At 39.0% G+C, this 24,470-nt stretch overlaps 1 pseudogene; it reads left to right on the top strand.

Moving 5' to 3' along the window:
- The first annotated feature begins 339 nt into the window (after positions 1–339).
- LOC142433504 (growth hormone-inducible transmembrane protein pseudogene) lies at positions 340–20,226 on the top strand (annotated as a pseudogene).
- The last annotated feature ends 4,244 nt before the right edge of the window (positions 20,227–24,470 follow it).

The following is a 24,470-nucleotide window of genomic DNA, read 5'->3' as shown; positions in this document are numbered from 1 at the left end:
ATAACATTGAAAATGGTGAATGACTCAGGGAAATAAGGAAAAAGTGATACCTCTGCGAAGCTACAAAAATAATTGTGAAGGCAACAGTCCTGAAAAACAACCTCACTAAAAGACTGAGACTTAACTGAAAATTTATAGGATGTTTCATCTTCCCTATACCATACCAAATATAGGTTCAATAAAATAACTGTGCATTACAGCTGACTGAGTTGTTAAACACAGGTTTTTAAAGAAAAATAATACATAAGGGAGCAAGAGGGGAGTCAAAGGAGAACACTAGAGTAATTTAAATTTTCTGGTACTGATAGTTACATTAAACATAGCCCAGATCCTTACCAGATGAACATAAATCCTTATACTAAAGGCATAAACTCAGTTCCTATTGCCAGCGGCCACATATCCAGATTTGAGAAAAAGGTACACGAAGGTACATGGCATGCTAAATACAACAAAAACCAAATCTAAAAAAATAGGAATGAAAACCAATCTCACATATGGCACAGATGTCAAAATTATCACACATGTAAAGTGTTCTAATGAAAAAAAGTAAATGATATGAAAGAACAACAGGTAACCAAAAATATGTGCTATAAGTAAATCATGATAACATTAAAAACACTTTGGACTCTAGTAGAATTAATATAAACAAGATAAGAATCTGTGAGCTCTAAGAAAAGTCAATAGAAACTTCTTAACTGAAATACAAAGATAAAAATATGATAAGAGAAAACATCCCAAAATTTGAGAGTATATAAATAGATTAACATGTATAATTAAGATACAAAAGGCAATAAAGGAGATATAAGAGCATACAAACCATTAAAACAATAATAGCTGGTTTATTTCAATATTAATGAAGATACCATAGCAAAGATGCAGAAAAATGAGTTGGGATAAATGTAAACAAATAGAGAGCTAGAATATCATATCTAAACTCCAGGTAACCAAAGAAAACCAGAAAAATCTTGAAGCACTACCAACAAGTATTAAAATTACAGAGGACCCATTGTCAGAAGTCAAGCAAGGAATAAGGGAGTAAAGTGATATCAGTAAAGTGTTGAAATTTTATTTTAATCTAGAACTTCAAAAAGAAACAATAAGTCAGTCAAACAAAAACTGAGTTCCTTGACAGATGACAGAATTTTACTTCAAGAGAGATTTGTAATTTTCTTTTTCATGATGAAAGAAATACTGTCTACAGTTTGTCGTTCTCCACATTGTAAACTGTACAATGTGTGAATCAGAATGGTGAATACCAATGCAGTTCAGCTCATTAATGACTAAAACGGCTATAATTTGTATCTTTATGCATCACATTTATTTTCTTTTTCTAATCATCTGACTACATTTTCTCTTCAATGACTTCTAATTTTCCTAGATTCAAACTTCATACATTCCAAATTCTGACTATTAATGCATGTTATAGCTATTTCTTTTTTTATAAAGAAATCATTTTATAAGGGGATCTTACAGCTCTTATAACAATCCATACATCAATTGAATCAAGTACATTTATGCATGTGCCATTTCTTATCATTCGGAGTTGTTCCACATTACAAATGAAAATTCCAAAAGTGTTGCTCCATTTATATCATTAAAATCACCTCTATTTTGAAGAGTCGGCTCTTTCCCTGTCATATTTTGTGTGCCTCCAAGATTACTGGTTCATCTTTGGGATGGTATCAGAAAATGCTCTGCTGCTATTTGTAAGGTTTTCTGCGACTAATTTTTCAGAAGTAGGTTGCCTCCTTCTTCTTTGCCTGTGCTTAGTCTGGAAACTCCATAGAAAGCTGTCTGCCATGGGGGACTTAGCTAGTGTTTGAAATTCCAATAGCATGCCATCCAATCTCATGACTAAGGAGAAGGTAAGGATGTATCTGTCTAAAAGAAAATTATCGCACAGCTATTGGGAGGTGGGGAAGAGAGCATTTTGCCCTTGGGAAAAATGCTTGACCTTGCCTTTAGGGCCCCCCAAAGGTGAGAATTCATCCTATACTATACAACCAATCATGCATGTTTAAAAGTTTCTTTTCAACCCTATGGTTCCTCATAGTATAGGCTTTACATATCTTGTCCTCTTGAAGTGCACAACATACTACATAGGCCCATATCAGAAAGATCCGAGTCAGAAAACCCACGTGAACCTGAGTTTACCTTAAACACATCTGCTGCAGATTATAGGAATGAGTATACTCTTTTTAATCCTCTAGGGTGAGAGGAAGAAGACAATAATCCTAAAGTCGTGGAATTTGAATTCATTGGACTTTGGTACAAACCTTTCACTTTGAAGGCTGCCCAATAATAGGCATTTTAAGATTAAGCAAATATTTGACATGTTCATATTTTCTTAGCTTTCAAAGACATGTTTTAGCTCTGCATACATAATTCTGGCATAGTGGATGAGTGTTATTGAACTTTGCCCCTATTTGAGGCTGGGTTGTCTAGAGAAAAAAACACAGTGACACTCATTTTTGCATAAAACAAAGCTTTATGCCAAGGCATAAGTTCAAAAATATGTTGCTAGTCTATAAGTCCTTCTTTAGATTCACATACCTGCAGGGTGGTGATGCAGAAAATGAAGCAGGAAACTCACAAGCCGGTGGGTGCAGAGTCATATGGTTGCAAGGTAGGTGGAAACACAATAGGGCACCGAAAGCTAGTCCCAGCAAGCAGAAAGGCGAAGTCACAGAGAGGGAGACTCTCAGGTTTCCAGCTTATATGAAGGCCACACTCCTAAGGAGGTATGATCAGGCAGTAGCCATATTGACAGGTTGGATTCTACCCTAGACTTCCATAAAAATTCAAATGGACATAAAATCATCTGCACACCCTATATAATGCTAATTGTTTTCTTTTTTCACAATAATACAAATACATTTACTAATTTGCTCCCACCTACAATAAACAAATTTCACTTCAGAATTTCAGCACTTTGTGTTATAGACAACTTCCAACAACATATCTACTAAGTAAAACTCAATACATCTTTACAGGTTTTTTTTTTGTCCAGAGGTACAAAGGGTATACAGTCAGAATACTGTATTCAAGTCTTGACTGTATTAACTCTGTGTGATTATGTTATTACATTGATACACAGTCAATTTAACTTGCTTTTGTTTTCTTTTAAACAATTATATTGGCACTTTTTCACATATTGTACAATTGAATATTTCAATCATATCAAGAAGAATTGTACAATCATCACCACAATCAATTTTAGAACACGTTCTTCTTCTTTGTACTCACTATTAATTCTGGCAAACATACATACATACATCAAAACACTTTCCAATTCAACTACTTCTACATGTATAATTTCATGCCATTAATTACACTCTTCATGTTGTGCAACCATTACTTCTATCGTTTTCCAAATCATTCTACCACCGTTGGCATAGACTCACTGCCCCCTAAGCAAAAGCCCTCTTTCACCTATGGTAACCGTGGTCAACTTTGGTTTCTCTTTCCTGAGTAATTTTCTGGATATGAAATTCACATATCATATACTTCAAGAGTTAAATTGCGTTTAAATGAGTTATATATACATCATCACAATCAGTTCTAGTGCTCCGTCCCTCCCTTCTCAAATTCATTGTTTGCTTGCCTATTCCTCACACCCTCCCCAACCCCAATCCCCAGTAAATGATTGCATCCACTCTTTCAGTGCTCCATAAACTGGGAAACCCTATAGAAACAAACAAAAACAGAAAGAAGAAAAATAATAATATAAACATAACAATAAGAGTAAGAAAGGAAAGACTACCAACAATATGTAAAAAGTCAGAGTAGAAATTTCTGTCATGAAACAAGTGAGAAATATTTGAGCCTAGAGAAAATTCAGGTTGGGTCAAGAGGGAGGCAAATTGACCAGCTATCATATGTGGTTCAATCCACCATAATCAAGTTTACAAGAATCTCTGTCTGATACTGAAGCTGTTTGAGCCCACTCACTTGTGGCCAGAGGGCATCTGTCAGAAGCATAATCTGACTAGATATTGTGCAGATGGATTTGGGGCTCCCACTGTCCTCTGTAGCCTTCTACAAATTGGTGATCACAAATTAAGCTTTATTATATTTCCCCTCATCATGTTTGGATTTAGTTTTCGTTATCTTTGGATGACACATGCTGGTGTACTTCTTCGATGTGGACTTGGTTGATGCTTCACTGGGATGGCTACTTGTTTGAGTACAAGCCTTTAAGATCCAAGACATCATTCCAATTGATAGCTGGGTACCATGTGCTTTCTTTACAACATTTTGTTGTAGCACCTTTATCTTCAGTGATCTCTTCATGAAGGCAAGTATTGAGCAGGGCTGGGTTATAAGAATTAACTGTATATGGATTGGAGCTAAAATTAAGTGGGAGCTCAGAATCCATATGCTTGTCCCCAGGTTATAAATGACTCTGGTTTACTTTGAGGGTCACATTATGACAAAAACAAAACCAACAACAACAAAAACCAAGAAATAAAAAACCTCAGGGAAAAAAAAAGAGAAACATTGTCATTATCCCCTTTGGGATTAAGGCGATTGCACCGATAACATAAATAATACATCAGTAGCGTAGAATTTAAGATATTGTTGATATGAAGAGTTTATGTGAGTATAATCCAATTTTGAGCTTCAACCCTTGAGTTATTGCTTTGTATAGATTGATTCCTTAATTGATTGAGCTCTGTTCATGTTAAGCATGGGGGCTGATGCTAAAGTAATATTTAGCGTAACATTTACTTTTATTTATTTAAATCATTTTATTGGGGGCTCATACAACTCTTATCACAATCCATACATACATACATTGTGTCAAGCACATTTGTACATTTGTTTCCATCATCGTTTTCAAAACATTTTATTTCTACTTGAGCCCTTGGTAGCAGTTCCTCAATTTTTCCCCTCCCTCCCCTTCCCTCCAACCCTCATGTAGATCTTTGTAATCGGTTCCTATTTTCTCCCCCCACATTCCCCTTATCCTTCCAGTGTCGCTACTCTCATTAATGGTCCGGAGGAGTCTATATGTCGTAGATTCCCTTTGTTTCCAACTCTTATCTGTACCAGTGTAAATGCTCTGGTTAGCTGGATTTGTAAGGTAGAATTGGGATCATGATATTGGGGGTAGGGGGAATATTAAAGATCTAGAAGAAAGTTGTATGTTTCAACAATGCTATAGTGCTCCTCTCCTCCTGTGACCCTTCTGTAGGAAGATGTCCAATTTTCTACAGATGGGCTTTGGGTCTCCACTTTGCACCCCCCTCATTCACAATGATATGATTTTTTTTGTTGCTCTGGATCTTTGATGCCTGATACCTGACCCTATCGACCCCTCATGATCACACAGGCTGGTGTGCTTCTTCCATATGGACTTTGCTTCTTCTCAGCTAGATGACTACTTGTTTATCTTCAGATGCCATATCTTTTGAGATAGCCAGGTACCATCAGCTTTCTTCACCACATTTGCTTATGCACCCATTTTCTCTTCAGCGATTGTGTTGGGAAAGTGATAATCATGGAATACCAGGTTATTAGAATACAGTGTTCTTGCATTGAGGTAGTTAGCATAACATTTATTTAAAGACAGATCCTTACCTCCGAGATTCATACCTGTCATATTAATGCAAAGGGAGTATTGAGATACTAAATATATGGAGGTCTGGGTCCCCTTTCATTAGACGTCCACCAAACCAGAAGTCTCACCCAAAGTCCAACGACTGTCATTTCCACAGTATGGGGTGGCCATCATTAGGTTTCTCTCCAATCAAGAAATTGCAGTCCTAAGCCCAAATGTACAGGTAGTTTTGATGTAGATTCTAGTTTAGTCAGCTGGACTTCCAAGTCATGTCCTTCTTGGATGGCCCTTGAAAGATGGCATGTACCTTGTTAAGTCAGCATCCAAGGTCAAATGGTGCTTATTCTATGGCTTTGTTCACCAAAATTTGGGTAGAAACTCATTCAAAGTTTCTACCCAGTAACATAGAGCTGGGCCACTTTTACTCTTATACTCCTTACAATTATTGTTCAACATCCCTTCCCAATGTGAGGTTGATCCTCCACCCACCATACCCACAACATAAATATAACTACTTTCTCAAAAATATAGACACTCCCTTCCCGTGGTGCTAACTTGATTTTCCAGTAAAGCTCTCCTCTCATTCCTGTGAAAGGTCTGCCAATCTGTCGTCACCCAGTCTCAATGTTTTACAGCATCAAGTGGATGGTCATCTCCCTTTTCTTCCATCTTGAAGGAGTGACCCCAGCCAATGTGAGTTCTTCTCTTTCAAGGTGGTTCTTACGAAGTGCACATTGTGGGTTGGGGTGGCAGGTGATGTACGGTTCATGGCCTGTAGGGTGACTTTCTACCTCTTTCTTTGGGAATTGGCGTCTAACATTTTTTAAATTGGTGTTTCTCCTTATTGTAGTGGAATCATACAATATTTGTGCATTTGTGATTAGCTAACTTCCTGCAGCATAATGGGCTCCAGTTCCTTCCATGTCATGTGGCGCTTCAAGCTTTCATCCCTATTTTTTAGGGATGCATAGTATTCCATTCTGTGTATATACAATAGTTTCTTTGTCTGTTTTTCCACCATTGGGCATTTGGGCTGCTTCCAGTTTCTTGCTATTATTAGCTGTGATACTATAAACATGGGAGAGCATACATGCACTCGTGTTGTGTCTCTTATTTCTTTGTGATATACGTTGCATCATATGGGGTTTCAATTCCCAGTTGCTTTAAATATCACCATATCATTTTCCATAGTCTGAAAAAAAAAGAAAAATTAAACAAACAAGGGAGGGACCGGGTAATGTTAATTGGTAGATTAAAAAGGGAAATTAGACCCAAATAATACTCTGTTTTGCAATAGTGGAGGAAAGGGAAATATATTTGATAGGAAAAAAATTATATACAATAGTAGTGTCAGCCTTTGGTTTATAAAGATAAGATGGAAATAGCTCAGTAGGCTGTGCTATCCCTGCTACTGGGGAGGTTGGACTGGGAGTGTATCAGACCAGAACTCCCTGGGCTTGGGCAGATAGTCATGCTTATTTGTGTTTATATCTGCCCTAGGCTGGTCATGCAGAGCATTGTCCCTCAGCTTGGCCAATCAGCCACCCTCACTCACTAGCTCCAGGACCTGGAGAAGTTGGTCAGAAAGGTTGAGAAGTTGTGCTCCACCTGCTTGTGCCTATGGCCAATGACAACAAGAGTCTATCAGCAGGTGTTGCTGCACTTTTATTTTTTAAAAACATTGGGGTCAGGTGGTTGGAAAATACCTTTTTATTTTGTTTAAATCATTTTATTGGGGCTCTATAAGCTCTTATAACAATCCATACATCTATTCTATCAAGAAAATTTGTACCTATGTTACCTTCATTGTTTTCAAAACATTTTATTTCTGCTTGAGCCCTTGATACCAGCTCCTCTTTTTCCCTTCCTCCCCTACCCTCCCACTCTCGTGACCACTTAATAAATTATAAATTATTATTATTTTCATATCTTATACTGTCTGCTGCCACCCTTCACCCACCACGGTGGGATAGGGGGGTTCTATGTCAATCATTGTGATAGGTTCCCCCTTTCTCTCCCTACCTTCTACCTTTTTGATAGGTTCCCCCTTTCTCCCCTTACCTTCTGCCTATCCTCATCGTATTGCTACTCTCATTATTATTCCTGAGGGGTTTATGTGTCCTGGATTCCATGTGTCAAGAGCTCTTATCTGTAGCAGTGTACATGCTCTGGTCTAGCCAGATTTGTAAGGTAGAATTGGGGTCATGATAGAGGGGATGTCAGGGAGGAAGCATTAAATAACTAGAGGAATTTGTGTGTTTCATCAGTGCTATACTGCCCCTGGCTTGTTCATTCCTTCCTTGTGATTCTTCTGTGAGGGTGTGTCCAACTGTCTACAGTTGGGCTTTGGGCCTCCACTCTGACCCCCCTCATTTGAATCAACATGATTGTTTGTTTTGGGTCTTCTGATGTTTGATACCTAATTCTGTCACACCTCGTGATTACACTGACTGGTGTGCATCATCCATATGGTTTTTGTTGCTTCCCTGCTATATGTCCGCTTGTTTAAGTTTGCTCCTTTAAGACCCCAGACCCTATACCTTTTGATAGCCAGGCACCATCAGCTTTCTTTACCACATTTGTTTATGTACTCATTTTGAATTCAGTGATTCTGTCAGGAAGGTGAGCATCACACATTGCCAGGTTATTAGAACAAAATTTTCTTGCGTTGAGGGAGGACTTGAGTAGAGGCCCACTGTCCATCTGCTACCTTGATACATAATATATAAATATATGAACAAAGACCTATATCCCATTGTCATATATTCATTTATTTTTATATATACATGCCTGTATTTCAACCTCTATAAATGTCTTTTGCCTCCTAATTCTTTCCTCTATTTCCTTTTACTTTTCTTCTGTCCACTCTCATGTTCGACCCTCATTCAGCTCTCAGTAATTCCTCTCAGATACAATGCACTTCCTCAAAACCCACCAGGCAGTCTATACCCTCCTCGTCATAGATATTAGATCTCTTATTATTTTCTGTCCTTGAGTTTGTTGACTCCTCCCTTCCTCTCCTCCAACCCCGTCTCTCCCCTGTCTCCACAGAATTGTTGGCCCTGTTGTTCTTTTCTTTGGTATGGTTTATCTTGCCTATCTTATTTGATAGACATGAAAAAAGGCCAGTATGTATGTTTTCTGATCTAGTCTGATTAGGTGCCAAGCCCTACCATTCCAAGTCTGAAGCCTATATTTAGGATTCCCTGGGGAGTTCATTTACTCCCCTTGCTGCTCTGTTGCACTCTCTTTGTGTTTCATTCTGATTGGGGTGGGGGACCGGTGTCAGACGGAGCACAATTCCCATGCTGTGTCTTCGGTGATATACCCTTCAGGGCTGTGGGTCAGTGAGAGGATGATGTATCTCATGGTGGGGCCGGCCCTATTGTCCTATATGTGCCTTGGCTACTCTGAGTAGGAGTATTGTCCTCGGGGTTTGGTGGGCCAGGTTGCGGCTCTCTCTCTCTCCCTCTTAGTTTGCTTCCATGTGGTCGCAGCAGACCTGCCACTATCCCCAGGCTTTATCTTCAGTTCTATTCTCTGTAGTGCAGACTTCTGAGGATGGGGATTGATGTAGCTGGGATTGGGGATGGCCCCGTATTTTAATAAATTTGTATTTACTTATCTTTATGTTGAGAATCACTCTGTCTGGAAGTGTAGGATATCCCTCTCCATGGCCCCTCTGTGCTGGTTTCTGCAGAATATCTCCTGTGTGCTACTTGATCACCATCTTGATCTGATTCCCCCATTTTTAGCAACATTTTACTTGCATGTGTGTTCTATCCTACACCAAATATTCTGGCCTACACCGCCCCACCCCCCACCCCAGAGAAGTGTAGGTGGTGCCATCTTGCCTTAAAACCATGTCACAAATAGTCCACTGCCCTGTTCATCGGTGGCTATGGCAAACTGTCATGGTAATTCTCTGGCCCAATTCTCTACCTGATCCAGGATGTTATTGTAAATCTCATTCCCAGACACTATGTATTTACCCCGACCCATTTACAGGATATTATTGTAGACTAATGCTTCTTTTAGTTTCTATAATCAGCTAAGGTAATCAGAGCGGACAACCAATATGCAGCTAGAACCTTTTCAGCTTGAAAAAACAGGATAGGGTTTTTGCTTTATAAAGGTAAAAAAAAGAATAATAAGAATAGTCTTACTGCTATTAAATGCTTCATAGTTTTAAGTGACACAAGTCCTGCCAGTAGTCACTAGCTTAATAAAGACTTAATTTGACTTCACGTCATTACAGTGGTCTTTAATCTCTCACAGCATATAACATTTTGGAGGTGCCAACGAGACAGCTACTGTATCACCCAGGACAGAGCCTCGACCGGACCGGCTATCTGCACCAGGTAGGAGAAAGCTTCAAGGGAGGCACCACCTGAGATGTTCCGGGGTCCCGGAAAACTTCATTGGTCTGGTCTGGCAGCCATTCACCTGAATTCTAAATTGGAGTCGACCAGATTCACCTAGGAAGAAAGTTTCTGTTTTCTGGGACTGATCCATTCAGCCTTGTGGATGGGACTGGACACTGCCTTAACTCTGCCAGGCATATACTCCACAGCAAGGCATTGCTTGAGAAGTGTGATTATCTGGTAAATAATGTAGTGTTTTTAGTTTCCTTTTCCTAATGCTCTCATCATGGTCATTTCGCTTCCTCTCTTATCTCCTCATTTCTGGCCTGCTTGTTTTAGCTCTGGCCCTCAACCTGGAAGTGAGAGCCCCTGCTGAGTGGATGCCTTTAAAAAAATCCTAGTTGGCCGTTCTTTACATTTTCTGTGACACAGTCTTTTACCCCACCACGGTCTGTCTAGAGCTTGATGAATCACTGTTCCCCTAGATTGTCTCGTCACCAATATTAGCCAATACAGTCACTGTTTGTTAACAAGCTATTTCATGGTTTCGTCCCACCTTCTGGGACTCAGACTACCTGTTTAATTGGGTAACTGGCCTTTGTTTCCAAGAAATCCTCTCTGACTTCAACCTACTACAAGTCTCCTTGTTCACAATTTTCCTATTCTTTCTCCTCTAAAGGGAGCCAGCACTATGAGGGAAGCCTGTTCTAAATGTAAAACTCCTTAAAGTGTATGTTAGATCATTTTAAAACAGCTTCGCTAATGGTTATAGACTTAAACTTAGCCCGGGAAAGTTCTGGACACTTTGTGAGTTAGAGTGGCCCACTTTTGATGTTGGTTGGCTAGACATGGGTACCTATGACCCCAAGCTAGCTTAAGCAGTTTTCGATATGGTGAAAGGAAAGTCTGGGGACCCTGACCAAATCCCTCATATTGATATGTGGTGAAGTCTTCTCCATAACCCTCTGCCCTGGCTGAGGAAAAGTGTCAGACAATATGGGCTCCATATTTTGTTGGCAAATTTTCCTTCAAATCCATATCAAAAGCTGAAGGTTTTCCTCCAACATCTAGTGTAGACACTCAAAAAGATACTCAGAAAGAAATTTTATTCAACAGCCCTTGAAGAAGCTGACCTTCACTTCACTCCCACCATTGGCCACCTCAGTGCGCCACCTGCTCAAGTTTTGTCCCATTCCACACCCCAGTGGAACTCCTCAGCCCCCCTCCAAATCCTGCCATTTCAGGAATAGCCCCCTTAGAAATAAGGAAACAAGGGACCAAGCCTTTTTGCTTTATGGTCCTTTTTCCACTAGCAATTTGTATAATTGGGAAAACCGGCATTCAACTTTTTCAGACAAACCATAGGCACTTATTAGCCTTTTAGAGTCAGTGCTCCAAACCCACCTCCTACTTGGGATGATTGTCAGCAATTGTTAATAGTCCTTTTTACAGCAGAAGAAAGAGATCTCATTCAACAGGAGGCTCCAAAGGCTATTACGGCTCTATGGGTGGGACAATAGAGAAGAAGAGGGATCAGCTTAAGACCAAGTTTCCCCAGACACAGCCTCAATGGGACCCAAATACCTACAAAGGCCTACAGACATTGGACATTCTTAACTGCTACTTATTCATGGGGTTAAAGGGAGGTGCTAGGTGGCCCACTAATTGTTCCAAAGTTAGTACCGTCATTCAGGGACCTGAGGAATCCCCAGCAACCTTTTTGGAAAGACTGTAGGATGCCCACCACACATACACCCCTATACACTCGGAGACCCCTGAAAATAGTAGGGCCACAAATTTGGCTTTTGTAACTCAATCTGCTCCTGATATTAGAAGAAAACTTCAAAAATTGAGGGGTTTCAGGGAATGAATTTATCCCAACTGCTAGAAGCAACACAAAATGTTTTTGATAATAGAGATAGTCCCCAGGAGGTCCGAGGATAAGTAAGTGCCTAAAGCAACCATTGCTGTGTTACAAGAAATAGGAGCTTGTCTCAAAAGGCCCCCAATAAATAATCAGAGTTTTAACGGCCCAAGACATCACTTTACCAGAGCAAGGTAGCCTTTAGGAAAGTATCAGTGTGCTTATTGTAAACAAGAAAGTCATTGGAAAAATGAATGGCCTGAGAAAACTTAAAAGGTACTTGCCCCACAACCGTGTCCTGTCCTCAGTCTAGGCAAAGAGGACTGAAGGGACTGGTGCTCTTATAAACTGAACTCCCAGGCTCACTTTGCCCAGGGAGCCCAGGGTCACTTTGCAAATAGGGAGCAAGCCTATCAATTTCCTAGTAGACACAGAATCTACTCGCTGAATTCTAACCCAGCCACAGGGACCAAAGCCTAACAACAAAATCTCTATTCGGAGAGCTACTGGGAGGAGCTCCACGTGTTCCTGGACCACTAAAAGGTCAGTCAACCTGGGAAATAACACTTTCACTCATTCCTTCATAGTGCTTCCTAATTGTCCATAGCCTTTACTGGACAGAGATCTCGGAAAACTTCAGGCCACAGTATCTTTTGAAGGACCACATGCTGAACTATCCAACCTGAAGCACCCACATATATACTATTAACATGTTCGTTGTTGGAAGATTATCTCTTGCTGGAGCCTATATAACAATTGAAAAATAACACAACCAACCCACCTGAGGAGGAAACCCAATATCTACATCACTTATAGACCATGTTCCCTGCAATAGGGGCTGAGACCAACCCACCCAGGTTGACTAAGCATCACCCTCCAATTGTTGTACAATTGATGGCAACAGGTATGCCTATTCAGGTAGAAAATTATCAGATGACTCAGGATCCAAATGGGGAATGACTCCACACCTCAGATGACATCTAGAAGGAGGTATAATCACCAAATATAAGTTACCTAGGAATACCCCTTTTGTCCTGTTCTAAAACCCAGAACTAAAGACTATCATCCAGTTCAGGATCTCAGAGAGGTTAAAAAGCAGATAGAAATTTGCTAAGGAGTTACACCCTCCTTAGCCTTTTCTTTTCAACCCATCATTATTACAAGATCCTGGATTTAAAAGGAACTTTTTTTTTAGCATTCCTCTGGCTCCTGTTAGTCAACCTATTTTGCTGACTCTAGCATAACAGGACAGCTTACCTGGACTCAGTTACTCAAATAAATTCACCAATCATGTTTGATGAAGCCCTCAGCCAAGACCTGGCTGCTTTTCGGACCTAGTGCCCCAGTGCTCCCTTCTGCAGTATGTATATGACCTTCTACTAACAGCAGGGGTTGAACAGACTTGCAAAGAGGACACAGAGGCCCTCTTAGGTACCCTCCAAACATTGAACTACAGGGTATCCATTAAAAAGACCCTTTTGTGCTCACCTAAAGTTTCTTATCTTCAGTACCTCATTCAAGACGAGAAATGAACTTTCCCCCAAACATATTGCTAATCCACAAACCTGAAACAAAACATCAACTCTGAGAATTTCTTGGTGCTGTGGAATATTGTCCAGTATGGATGCTGAGGTTTGCTGAAATTGTAAGGCCCCCTGTATGCAATTACAGGAGGAAATGGGTCCTTCAATTGGACAACTGTGAAGCAAGAAGCCTTTCAAAAACTAAAACGGGTCCTTGTCTCTGGCCCAGCCTTTGCCCTACCAGACATCACTAAATACTTTAGTCTTTTTATTCACAAAGGAGAAGGAGTGGCAAAAGGAGGCCGCAACCAGCCATGAGAACCTTGGAATAGGCCTGTTGCCTATTTGTCAAAACAACTAGGTCCTGTATCTTCAGGGTGTTTGGGATGTCTGTGGGCAATTGCGGTTGCTACTTTGCTGGTAAACGAAGCTGACAAATTAACACTGGGGAATAGATTAACTCTCATTGACCCACTTGCTGTAGAGAAAGTTCTCTGCAGTACACCAGACCGTCAAATTTCAAACGCCCGCATCACCCAGTACCAGATTGTTTTACTGGATCAGCCTTGCATCATATTTCACAAGGCTAATGTCTTAAATCCTTCCGGCCTTCTTCCAGAGGCAGACCCAAAGGAACCGATGCACGACTGTCAATAACTGATTGATTCCATCCAGACAGCTCGACCAGACCTCACAGACATTCCATTAACAGTGCCAGATAAGGCACACCGATATATAAAACTGCATACCAATGGAAGAAGCTTGGTCCTTAATGCAACCAGGTATGCCGGGGCAGCAATAGTCACTCAAGTCACATTATTTGGTCTCAGGCACTTCCACATGGAATTTAACCTCAAAAGTAGAATTACAGCCTTCATACAGGTTGTAAAATGGGTAGAAAGAAAGGCCATCACCATTTACACTGACAGCAGATATGTATTTACTATATTTTATGTACATTGCACCATATTCAAGGAGAGGGCTTTTTACTTCAGTCAGGGAGGACATTTAAAACAAGCAAGACATCCTGGCACTCCTGGAGGCTATATGGTTGCCAAACACCATGGCCCTGGCCCATTGCAAAGGACACCAAACAGGTTATTAGGCAGAAGCAAACAGAACTCGAGCAGCAGATTCAAAAGCCCCATGAGCGGGCCTAAGATCAGTGAGGCCTCTTCCACCTCTTGTAATTCTGCTAGCTCCAACACTCCCAGACACGCCATCTTATACTCCTGAAGAAACAACATTTGTAAAGTATTCAAACACTAAAGAAGAACCTACTTGCAGGTGGGTGTCACTGATGGACGAATTTTGGTCCCAGAAGTTTTGGGTCGATACTTACTAAACTACACCAATCTACTCACTAAGGTCAGTCTAAGCTAAGTGAGCTGGTTCGAAGTAGGTATTATATCCCCCATTTAAATCAAATTGCTTCTGAAATAGTCTCATGGCGCTACACCTGCGCTCAAGTAAATGTGAAACCCATGCAAGCAGCTGGGGGTCCAGGCCCAAAGGTGCACACCTGGGGAACACTGGGAATTAGACTTCACTGAAATAAAGCCCCCAGCATCTGTATATAAATAGTTATTAGTTTTTATAGCTACCGTTTCTGAATGGGTCAGTGATTTCCCCACCCATTCCAAAACTACTATTATAGTAACTAAAATGTTTTTGCATATTGTTGTTGCCTATTATGCCCTGCCCCTGATTCTGGGCTCAGAAAATGGACCAACATTTATGGCCCAGGTTTCAGAGATTGTTGCCAAAGCACTAAGAATTACCTGGAAGTTCGACTGCATTTACAGGTCACAGGAGTCAAGCAGATCAACCAAAAAGAGGTTCTCACTAAATTTACCTTAGAAACTAGTGAAAACTGGGACAAGCTCTTCCTGTCCGCTCTCCTCAACACCCAGTGTTCGCCTTACAAAACAGAAGTTTCTCCTTATGAGATTATGTTTGGGAGGCCACGCCTTTTGCTCCCCAGATTGTGAGATGATTACCAAGTTTATACTCATAACTATAATTTACTAAAGTCATTACAGGACCTGCAGGTAACCCAGCAACAGCTGTACAAGTCTCTGTGGGACACTGGACTCCAGTAGATGTCACCCACGCCTTGTTTCATCCATTCCAACTCAGAGATTCGGTATTAGTAAAGCGTTTCTCTGCTCCAGGACTCACTTCTCACTGGAAAGGGCCATTGATTAGCATCCTCACCCCTCCAATGGCAGTTAAGGACAACAGAATAGCTGCCTGAACACACCATTCTCATCTCAAAGCTTACCCACCAGACGCTCAATGGAAGGTCTCCACCTTCTCAGAAGATCTAAAACTAAGACTTGTGCCATCTTGCTCCTAATTCTGCCTAACATAGGTGTAAAAATCCATGCCAAGCCCCTGACCTGCACCTACCTATTATCACTGGGTCCTCCTTTAAGGCTCATAGAATTTTTTTGAGGTTGAGAGAGCCAACAATCTCCCTGACCAAAGCGTAATAATTAATGTAACTAAAGAATATAACTGGGACACACCCCTTTAACATAATCAATTATTTGATTCCCCCATCGTAAGATCCAGCCTACCCCCAATTTTCTAGCCTAACCCCCTCACCCTAGTGTGTAGGGTGCTGCCATCTTGTCTTAAGACCATGTCCCCTATACCCTACTGCCATGTTGGTAGATTGCTATGTCAAACTGCCCTGGTAATTCTCCCGCCTAAGTCTGTAGCTTTCAGATAACTGCCTAAACTGTTCCAGGATATTATTGTAGACTACGGCTTCTTTTAGTTTCTGTAATTAGCTAGGCTAATGAGAGTGGAAAAACACAATGTAGCTGACGCATTATACTTTTCAGCTTGAAAAAACAGGATAGGGTTTTTGCCTTTATAAAAAAGAAGAAGAAGAAGAAGCCTGACTGCTATTTGAGGCTTCATGGTTTTAAGTAACACTAGTCCTGCCAGTAGCCTCCAGTTTAATAAAAACCCCTAACTCAGCTTCACATCATGTCATTACAGTGGTCTTTAATCTCTTGTGGCATATAACACAGGTGATATTAATGATATTATATAATAATTTATGTGTCTTTTAGGTCACTTTTCTTTGCAAGGGGCACACATATGGATCGCTTCTTGTCAGGTGGCCAGCTAGTTGTCTTTCAGATTTCTTGGCATAGATGAATGATTGCTTGCAGTACTTCATCTGACTTTTGAAACATTTCTATTGGGGGTTCAACCAATTCCTCAAATTTTATTTTTCATTAATGCCTTCAGCTCAGTTTCCACTTCCTTTCGTAAGTTCAGTTCTTGATCATATGCTATTTGTTTGTAAAAGCCATTGGATTCCTTTTGGTACCGTGACTGTGTATTCTTTCCATCTGCTCTTGATGCTTCTTGCATGGTTCAGTATTTTGACCACGGAATCCTTCAATATGGCCATTTGGTGCTTTAATTTTTTTCTTCAGTTCTTTCAGTTTGTGATATGTCAAACGTGCTCCTTCCTTTTGTCTTTCCAACTCTGAGTCTTTGCACATTTCAGTATAATAATCTGCTTTTTAATCTTGAGTTCCCTTTGATATTTTCTGTTCAATTTGTTCAGTTTTTTAACATCATCATGTTTGCTGTTTGATTTAGTTCTTCTATATTCGATAAATTTTAGAGTTTCTTCAGACATGCATTTTGATCTTTTCTTTCTTGTCTTTGTTTTAATGGCCATTTGCATTCTTCTTGTATGGTGTTCTTGATGTCATCCTACAAGCAGCAGTTCATTGGATCATCTGCCATTAGTGTTCAGCCCATCAAATATAATCTTTAGGTATTCTCTAAATTCACATGGGGTATATGCAAAGTTGCAATTTGCCTCTTAATGATTATTTTTTTAATCTTCAGCTTCAACCTGAATTTGAATATCAGCAATTTATAATCTTTCTACAGTTGGTCCCTGACCTTGTTTTTACTGCTGATATTGAGCTTCCCCATCACCTCTTCCCACATATATAACCATTCTGATTTCTATATATTCCATCTGGTGAAGTCCATATGTATAATACTTGCCTTTGTTTAGAAAAAAAGAATTTGAAATGAAGAAGTCGTAAGGCTTGCCAAATTCTATCATGTGATCTCCTGTTTCATTTCTATCACCAAAATTTTATTTCCTAACTATTCTTCCATCCTCTCTTTTTAAACTTTCACATTCCAATTACCAATACTTTTAGTGCATTTTGATTGCATGGTTTTATCAATTTCAGACTGAAGAGGTTGGTAAAATTCTTCAATTTCTTCTTCACTAGGTTTTTATTTATTAGTTGATTTATTTGTATACTAGTTGTGTTACCTGGCCTTCCTTGTAGACCTAAAGGTATTATAATATCACAGACAGCATTGTACTTTAAGAATGTCCTTTTGATAATAAATGTGAAACCTTTCCTCTTGGATTTATAATTCTTGGCATGCTAAACTTTATAATTCATTTTCTCATTCAAAGTGACCAATACCACTTTATTTTTAGCTCACTAATAAACAGGATATTGATCTTTATACATTCCATTCTAATTTTTATGATTTCCAGTTTTCTTAGATTTATACTTCATACCTTCCATCTTCCTATTGTAATTGGATATTTACAGATGTTTATTCTTATTTTGAGTCATTTCTCATCATGAAAAGGAAATCCCAAAAGCTTCATTTCCTGCACATCACTAAGGTCTATACTACTTTGAGGAGGTAACTTTTCCTAGTTGTATTTTGATTGACATCTGACCTGAGAGGCTTATTTTCAGGCCTGAATCTGATAATTTTCTGCTACATTTCATGAGATCTTCATTATATTAGACAATGTTTCCTTACTATTTATTAGGCTCAAGTTGACAGATTCCTCAGAAGTGGACAACTTTTTCCCTCTTTGCAGTCTGAATCCAGAAGCTCCATTGAAATCTCTTCACCTTTGGTAACTCTGGTGCCATGTAAAATATCTGTGACATAGTTCCAGCATCACAGTAACATATAAGCCACGACAGCACAACAAATTGACAAATATTATAAAGATCAACAAATGTTAGAATATTCATTTAAAATAGGATTAATATATCTATTACACATTAACATAAAGAACACATTTTTATTAAAAAATACTTATAAAAACTAACAAGAAGAGTAGAGTGACATTGCTTTGCATATTTTGAACATTTCTTAGTGTCTGACTTGATAGATGATAGTTGGATTGTCTTACCTGTTTCTGTACTTTATTTATTGTGTGAAATGTTGCTTGACTTAAATACAGAAAATACAAATTTTGCTCTCATATATCTGTTGTTTGAACAGACAGGAGTGCTTTAATAGATTTTTAAAGATGATTGTAAAGTCAAAACCACATCAAATAAGGAGATTGTTTTTATTCAAATAAGTACAAAAATCAGGACATCTCAACTGAGTGGTTTTGACTCAGACATCTGTAAAGATGCATAGGAAAATTACAGGTGATGTTGTTTACAGATACAGCTGTTTATAATCAGCAAAAATCTCAATCAACTGAAAAGGAAATGTTTGTCTCTTTGTCTAGTTTCAAAGGAAATAAAAGCACTTCTAATCTTAGCCAATCACTCAAAAGATGTAGAAAATGTGTGGTTATAATCACTTTTAGTAGAATCAATACCAGAGTAGTCCCAAGGAGTTGAAGTTTAATGATGTGCCAAATGTCCAATTCTTCCATGATGCTATTCAGCTTCACTCCCCACCCCTCAGTCCTCCATTAAGGATATTCCCTCACAATCAGGGTTCTTTGATAAACTGCAACATCCTACAGAAACTTATGAAATAGTTCACATGGTGGTGGGAGCACCCAGTGAACAGCAATCAGTCCAAAATCCAAGGGTCAGGGACCAAAACCACCAGGCTGGCTGCAAGTTTTGTATGCATCCAGATGCTCCCTTCCAGGGTTTTGCAGCCAGCATCCACCAAAGGTTCCCCTCTTCTGAAGAATTCCATACAAAGAATCCGTGGCTTCTAACACCCAGAAGGGAATATGCCAAGTCAAGAACTGGAATTCAGCATGGAAAAACTGGCCAAGAAATTAAAGCAGTGGCGTGGATCCATCAATAGAAAGAATATTAAAAATTGATCAAAGGGCAAGATGATTTGTTGCTGGAGGAGCTGCTGTTGGTCTTAGAGCATTGTGCTACCATGGCTTAGGAATGTCTAATGAGTTTGGAGCAATTGAAAAAGCTGTAATTTAGCCTCAGTATGTGAAGGATAGGATTCACTCTACTTATTTGTACCTAGCAGGAAGTATTATTTTAAAAGCCCTGTCAGCCATGACAGTGACTAGAACTCTTTCCCTCAGGAACTTCATGTTGAGAGGCTCTTGGATGGCAATTCGTAAAACCTTTGCAGCCATGATTGGTGCTAGAATGTTGATGCACTTAATATCCTAAGACCAGAACTCAGGCCCAAAGCATCTTGCTTGGCTAGGAGAGGATATTTTGGTGTGTTAGTGGCAATGGTGGCTCCTCTGTACATATTAGGGGGACCTCTTTTCCTCAGATCTGTGCTGAATAGAGCCAGCATCATTAGGGGCCTCTCCACAATGGCCATATGTACTCCTAGTGAGAAAGATTTTAATATGGGTGCACCCCTGAGAGTGGGCCTTGGTTTCATCTTTGTGTCCTCACTGGGACCTATGTTTCTTCCACCAACCACTATGCCACTCTGTATTCAGTAGCAATGTATAGAGGTTTAGCTCTTTTCAGTATGTTCCTTCTGTAGAAGACACAGAAAGTAATCAAGCATGCAGAAATAGCACCAATGTATGGCTTTTAAAAATATGAATCCATCAACTTGATGATAGGAAACTACATAGATACAGTAAATATATTTATTCAAGTTGCCAGTATGCTAGCAACTGGAAGCAACAGAAAGAAATGAAGTGACTTATTTTATGACTTCTCAAATACATTAGTTATCTTGCTTGTTTAATTGAGATACCCCTTAAATAGTTTGTACAAGCAACTTTTGTTGAATTTTAGATGATGAGAACAAGCTAATATGTTCCAGTATAAAGTGATGCATGAGGGCTGAATTTTCTTCTGGTGAATAAATTCTCTTCAAAAATAGCTGCATTTTAAGTAATACTATCTACGAAAACAAAAGTGTTATGTGTAAGATTTTTTTGGAGCAGGCATTAAAATAAGTGTATAACTGTCAATTTTTATGATTGACTATATGCTTATTAAATCATTTCCCATATCACTCTTGGAATAAACAGCAGTTTTAGAAACCATGAAACAAATTATTCAAGATTATTATATTATTTAAGAAACATTTGGATTAAAACATGTTCTGCAGAGACACTAATCTTTTGTTTTTGCCTATCAGACTGTTGTTTCACGTACAGTGTCTCTGAATATTCTACTTCTATGATAATTTAGAAAACAAATTTCTTTGTCAATGACTAGAACCTCTGAATTCTTGTCATATAATAAAAACAGACCTTTCTTAAATCCCAGTACGATGAATTATACAGTGCTGTGGAAAGAGCTGGTGTTAGACTGCATTGTAACAAAGGACAATGCATGACACTTCTTAATGGATCTTTGTATATAAAATTGTTCAATAGCCAGGGAATTTCAGGACAAAATGCCATTTTATCAATCAATCAATAATTTATTACTTGGGTAAGATTTCTTCCTTATTATTTCTTTGAAGCACTTGAAATTGATTTGATCCTATCCCTTTATTTTTTATCATATCCCTTTGTATTCATAAATGTAGTACTTTGTTTCCACTTGAGCTCCAAGAAGATATTTTGTATTTGTTTGTTCTTATATAATAAGGAGTCAATATTTTTAATCTTTGTGCAGAAGCACTGCTCTCCTGATTCACTTCTATGAAGAATGATAAAAGGCAATTTTCCCACCAGTCTGTGGAAGAATAGGCGCTAACATAACAATTGTGAAGGAAGACCAAACCTGGGCAGTGTTTCATTCTGTTGTAAATGGTGACACTATGAATAAGAATCAACTTGAGGGCACATAACAAAACAAATGGAAGAGGTAAGTCTTAAAAAGTAAAGGCATCCAAATTATTTTTTAAGAAGCATGAACTTCTTGTCTTACCTGTTACTTAGAGATGAAATATTATTGGAAATATTCTATGTCCATTATCTTTTATACCTATGTGTACAATGTACACAATAGCTAAATAAACACAACAAAGCAGAATTAATCAGAATCTTATTCCATTTTTCCTTCGTCTTACAACAAATGGTCATTTGAGTGCCAATTTCTTCTAAATGCCTAGTAGGAAATGCACAAAATCTTCAAAAGTAGTAATAGATCTATGTGGATATATAGATATATATGAAGGAAACTATTTTAAAATATTTTAACATTAAAAACTTGAAGTTTAACTTAAAAATAATTTTAATGGCATGTAATTCACATATCATGCAATTCAATAGTTCAATCATATTAAGAAGGTTGGGCAGTCATCGCCACAGTCAATTTTAGAACAGTTTCTTCTTTCTTGTATTCATTGTTGTTAATCTCTCATTTTTCCCCTACATCCCTTGCCATGACCCTAGGAGCATTTTTTGCAAAACTATTTTACAGGGAGTTAATATTTTAGAACAATGTTTTCTATGAACACAGAAGGACAGTTTTCTATTTTAGCCATTGCTCAGGAGTGTGTATAGGGTTATTATGGCATAAGTTGCGGTTGTTGCTATTGTTAGGTGCCTTTGAGTTGTTTCCAACAGAAAGAGACACCACGTGGTCTTGTGACATTCTCACAATTGCTTTTCTGTTTGAACCACTGTTGCAGCTCCTGTGTCTATAAATCTCGTCAAGGGCCTTCTTTTTTTGCTGTTGTTCCCCGTCACCAAGCATGATATCCTTCTTCAGGGGCTCATGCCTCTTTCTCTTGATTAGGTGACCAAAATACATAAGATAGGGGCCCACCATCCCTGCCTGTAAGGATCCTTCTGGCTGTATTCTTCCATGACAGCTGTTTGTTATTTTGGCTATCCATGGAACTTTCGATATTTCTGTGGCATAGGTTAATCAAGTAAGCTAAGTGAGAATATTTACCACAGCCAATTGCCAGTTGTCAAAGTCTTGGACTACAATGAAACACATTTAACATGAAAGCTATATTAAGCATAATTGAATCTTTCTTTGATGATTCAGAAGATGCCGTTCAGTACTACAGGTTCATTATCATCGTTTTTGTTAGGTGCCGTAGAATAGGTTCTGACCCATAGTGACCCTATGCACAAAAGAATGATGCAGTGTCTACTACAGTGCTGTTTTCACAATTGTTCCTATGTTTGATCTGATACTTGACCCTACTTCTTCCACGACAAATTTGTTTGTCATTTTGGCAGTCCATGTTATTTTCAATATTCTTTGCCAACACCACAATTCAAATGCACAGATTCTTCCTCAGCCTTTCTTATTTGATGTCTAACTTTCACATACATTTGAGGCAATTAAAAATACCATGGCTTGGTCAGGCACACCACAGCCCCCAAAGTAGCATCCTTCCTTTTCAACACTCCAAAGAGGTCTGATGCAGCAGATGCACCCAATGTAATGTGTTGTTTAAGCTTTTGACTGCTGCTTTCATGAACATTGATTGTGGATCCAAGCCAGGCAAAACCTATCACTGTAAGGTCTCTCTCTCCTGGCTAAATTTCAGCCTCGGTCCTTGGCTCCGCGCGAGAAAGATTTCACGCCGAAGCCGGGCTCGTGATCCAAGTGAATTTAATGAGAGTTAAAAGAAGCTTCAGGTTTTACGCGGCACCCATAGGATTCCTTTGACCATGCGGCCTGGCAGAGACTGCTCCGGGACACGCAAGGATCTCTGTCCTCTGACCAGACCAGCCAAGCCCCTCTCCCTTCTGGTCCCTGCCTTTTCAAGGGTTCCCCGGGGAGGCGTGGTGAAAGACCCCAGACCAATCCCATTGGCTGAATTGCAATCACCTGGCCCAGGTGGGCTGCTCCAGGTGTAACGCCCATCTGTGCCCAGCAACGGGAAAATCCAGCTTTGTCCTATGCTGGCTCTCCTGGGCATGCGTTAATGGACTTTCCCATCCCTGATGCTAGCTACCTAACATGACTACTTCAACATTTTCTCTGTTTATCATTATTTTACCTGTTTGTCCAGTTGTGTGGAGTTTGGTCTTCTCTACATTGAGATGTAATCCATACTGAAGACTACAATCCTTGATCTTTATCAGCAAATGTTTCAAGCCCTTTTCACTTTCAGCAAGAATCTCATTATTATTGAACAGTGGAAGTGTAACTAATAAAGATTTCCAATTGGTAAAGGAAAAGACTGGACAGACAACACAGAGCTAAAAATACTGGTGTCTAGTGAAGATATATTTTTGGCTATAGTCCTTCCTCTGTTGAACTTAAATGGAGAACATTTTGGAAGGATTTGGTTTTATTGGGTAAACTAAAGCAATTGCAACCTAATTTACCCAAATAGATGTACTGTGGCAGAGAGGTTATAATAAAACTAAGTTTCTGTAATGTGTACCAATATCTGTAATTTCTATATACAGGGCTATAAAGAAATAAAATAGAATGCTGAAATAGAAATTGCTTATTTGTTTATTAAATTTGTCCTGGCACAGGAATATTGCATTTAATAGATTTAAAAAGATATACTTGGTCTATGTAACGCAATATCATTTGGACTTTATGAAAACAGCCAAAAATTGTAAAGGTCAATTAAACTCTACATCTATTCAAGTAAATTTAGTTTACTATGGGATTAGAAAATATATGAATATATAATCTGCACATTGACATTTTAAGATAAGCTTTTTGTTGTTCTTGTTAGTTTCTATTCAATCAACTCTGACTTGTGGCAATATTATGTATAAAAGATGAAATAATGCCCATTCCTGCAAGGATTCAATTCATGTAGGTAAAGTGCTTTTCTGAGTGCTAAACACTATGTCATTAACCAATTAGTAGTAGTTTCAATATTACTCTTACAACTACTGTTAATTCCTATAAGATTCATTAGGAAATTCATTTTTAAATAATGCTGAGAAGAGCTTGTTACATTCCATTTCCTACAGACGGAAGGCAAATGCATCAGAAAAGTACAATGGGGAATTGCAGCCCACACCAACAAAGGACTAAACTAAAAAAAAC

Source organism: Tenrec ecaudatus, chromosome X (genome assembly GCF_050624435.1).
Source record: "Tenrec ecaudatus isolate mTenEca1 chromosome X, mTenEca1.hap1, whole genome shotgun sequence".
Taxonomy (NCBI): Eukaryota; Metazoa; Chordata; class Mammalia; order Afrosoricida; family Tenrecidae; genus Tenrec; species Tenrec ecaudatus.
This window is presented reverse-complemented; position numbering and strand designations above follow the sequence as displayed.